The 3,603-nt window shown below is 43.3% G+C and overlaps 1 non-coding gene across 1 annotated transcript; it reads right to left on the bottom strand.

Moving 5' to 3' along the window:
- Positions 1-2,386: 2,386 nt before the first annotated feature.
- On the bottom strand, positions 2,387-2,493 carry LOC115873594. Its single transcript, XR_004048493.1, has one exon. It is a non-coding gene; the product is annotated as a U6 spliceosomal RNA (small nuclear RNA).
- Between the last annotated feature and the right edge of the window lie 1,110 nt (positions 2,494-3,603).

The following is a 3,603-nucleotide window of genomic DNA, read 5'->3' as shown; positions in this document are numbered from 1 at the left end:
GCAGTGAGTTTGGTTTGCGCAGCTGAGTAATGAGGGCAACAAGCTATGTCGAACTGTCCACACAAGTTGCTCCAAGCTGGGACTTCTCTGTTCTTTCCGGGGGCTCTCCAGAGCCAAAGTGCAAATATCCCATATGTTTCTTCATAGCTAATAATCCGACACTTCATTAAATTATTTAATCCTTACAAAGACTCTAAGAAAGTCATTACAATCCTTAGTATACAGGAAATAGAGGCCTAGAATGGTCACCTCATTTGCCCAGGTCACATAACTAGGGATTGCTAGAGCTAAATGAAGTGAACCAGTCTGGGTACACTGGTGCATGGTAAGGAAGAGGGAAGGTGATTTCTGATGATACTACTGGGTAAGCATTGGGCTGTGTTGGGGACCATCGCTTTACAGGCAAAGTCTGAGTGGTGGAGAGGACACGGCACAGCCCTGAACTCTACCCTTCATTACCTCTGGCGTATGAATAGTTAAGGAGTGCACATCAAGTCTATTGAGTTTGTTTTGTAGAGAACAGCCTGTGCAGCGAGTTCCGTTAGATAAGAAAGGAACATTTTTGCTACAGAATGTTTTTTAGTCATTCTTAGATTAGAAAAGTAACGGAATATCTTAGCTGGAATAAACACTTAGGTTTGCTGTACCCTGCTTCCTGATACTGATGGTGTATATATATATATCTGCTGGCTAAAAAATTAATTTGCTGGTTGCTGCATTTGCACCAGTCCTCCTAACCCTGTTGTTTGTCTTTCTTAGGAATCCCACTGCACCTCTGTCTGTGCAGACCCTCTGCATGTGCGGTCACCGCACGGCTGCTAACCACAAGACCGGCTGTTTGAACCCACAAGCCCCTCTGAAGGAGAAATAGAAGGCGATCTGCTGCTGTACAGATTTGCCGCTTTGGAAACCCTATGAGTCACTAAGAACTGGAGTAGACTTCATGGCAGTAGGTTATGGAAGAGGGGAGTGATAACTGTCCAAGTAACTGTAAGCCACAAGGTCTCACTCATGGCCAGCAAGTCAATTCTGGCTCGTGGCGATCCTATGGGCCAGGGTAGAACTGCCCTTGTGGGTTCCTGAGACTGCAACAGTTTACAGGAGTAGAAAGTCTCATTCTCCCTTGGACTGGCTGGTAGTTTCAAACCGCTGACCTTGCAGTTAGAAACCCAACACGTAACCACTATGACACCAGGGCTCCTGCTGGGCTCCAAGGTCAGTGTCTTGGCCTCCATTCTACGTTGAACCAGCTGCACTACCGTGCTGACTTCAGAACGACACGCAAGGCATTGGTCAGTGGGCAGCAACTCGCTCGTCAAAACAAAGTGGGATCGAAGCCGTGTCTGTACAATGCAGACCGCCAGTCCCAACAGAACGCAGTGGCGCTGAGCCTGAGAGCAGGCCTGCAGGGCAAAGGTGCAGCTTAGTTCCTTGGTTTGAAACTGGGTCAGGCACTGCTCCAACTTCATATATATTTTAATTTCCTGGTGTGCTTTGGCATCGTACCATTTCATTAAGGGGACTTTGCCACACTTTCAAATGATCCACCAAGGCATGTGTAAGGAGCATTGTGCTCAATGGGTAGAATTTGAATGCTTCACACCTGATCCTTTCCACCTGGCCAGAGCCCTGGGGATCAGAACAGGTATTTCAAGGCCCTTGCCTCTCAGGAGAATGAAAATGAACATAGCAATGCATACCATGGGGCCCACCGCTGGGCCATGGCAAAGCCATGTTGACCAAAGAAAAGAATGGGCAAACAGTGAGTGAGAAAACAAAATATGCCGTTCTCCCCATGTCACATGGGCCAGCTCTGGCTCCAACAGAGATGGGATTATGCTTGCTTTGAGCCTACTTAATGAATGGTAGCCTGGGACTACCGTGTATTTATTATTTTAATGCCCTTCCTGCTTTCTTGCGACGTGTATTAGTCTTGGAGGCCTGGTCTGCCTCTGTGAATGAATGCTACTGAGAGTTTGCCCTATCACCCACCCCATGGTTTAGGTAAATACTGTCCAATCACTTAAGAGTTTAATCTTTACAAGTCAATAATTCATGTCTTGTACTCTAAAGCTGGCTTATAGTTGCATAATTTGTATTTCTCAACAAGATTTCTAATTCTGTACCATTGGGTAAATGAATGATGATATTAATAGAATTTTATTATACCCCAGGGGAATGATTTATAATGTTCTCTCATAAAATGAAAATGATGTCTCTAAAGTGAACCAGAGACATATATAAACCACAGATATATGAATGCATTTGGGGCTCACAATTAATTCTTGCCTCAATCTAGTAACAATTTATTCTAATGGCATGGCCCTGGTCAATGCTCACTCTCATTTTTTTGAAAATCATTTTATTGGGGCTCGTACAACTCATAAAAAATGTGGAACGCTTCACAAATCGGCGTGTCATCCTTGTGCAGGGTCCACACTAAGCTTCTCTGTATCGTTCCAACTTTAGTGTATGTGCCACTGAAATGAGCACAAACGCTCACCCTCATTAAGAGACACTGAAGATAAAGACGCTGTAGCGAAGGGTGGTGAAGAAGCCAGATGGCGCCCGGCTGTCAGAAAAAATAAAACCGGGGCTCTTACAGGCTTGTCTTTAAATAAACAACAATCTAAGTGAGATGTCAACTAAATCTACATGGAAGAAGCATAGCAGCCTGTGGGATCCAAGGATTATTAATAATGAAATCCAAATTCGATGGAGGTAATGGTATCAGAGTTTAGATTGTGAATACCCTGTTTGCAGAATGCTATGGGTGACACTGGAAATCCAAAATCCATTTGCAGGGTGCACACCTAGATGAAGTCTACTGTATACCCTCTGACAGCAGACAAGAACTGTGAACAGTCTTGATACCAGACAGAGAAAATTGTAAAGTAGATGTAATACCTTATTATTCGATTTTCCTTTTGACCCATTTTTTAAAGTTGCTTCAGTTTTAATACTTCCTGTTTCTCTTTGATGAAGGTTTTTCTATATTTTGTCTAGTCACTGTTGTTGTCTTACTCTGCTTCCTTGCTTGCATCCTATTTGTATTTTGTAAGATTTTCTGTAAATGAAATCCAGGAGGATCATTAGAACTATATAGATGGTAATTGGATAGAGGCACGTCAGGGGAGGATGGAGGGAAATGGGGCTGTAGCAACCATGAGCTAACAAGTATGAGAAGAAAATGTTCTGAAATTGATTGTGGTCATGATTGCCCAAATCTTCTGAACATGATTGAACAATTAAATTGTATGATATGTGAAGTATATGACCAAAAAAACCCCCCTTTACACAAAGAACAGGATTATGGCCATAGCTAGACTTCAGAGTAAAAGGCAAAGATGCCACTTGGATGACTAAAGTGCACCATGCTGACAACGGGTTCTGTGATTGCTTCAGATGGATGAGGATGCTGAACAATAAAAGAAAATAAAAAAAAGAAGAATCCATGCATTTGAGTTGTGGTGTTCGCAAACATTCTTGAGTAGACTGAGACCAGCCAGAACTAACAAATCTGTCTTAGAAGAAGAAACCCAACCAGAACATTCTGCAGAGGTGAAGAGGGCTACCCTTGCTCTTGCTGACTGGGGACATGTC

Source organism: Echinops telfairi, unplaced genomic scaffold (genome assembly GCF_000313985.2).
Source record: "Echinops telfairi isolate 266 unplaced genomic scaffold, ASM31398v2 ScPeMD7_7469;HRSCAF=8507_0, whole genome shotgun sequence".
In the NCBI taxonomy this organism is placed as follows: Eukaryota; Metazoa; Chordata; class Mammalia; order Afrosoricida; family Tenrecidae; genus Echinops; species Echinops telfairi.
The sequence above is the reverse complement of the archived record's forward strand: the minus strand, read 5'-3'. Positions and strand labels throughout refer to the sequence as shown.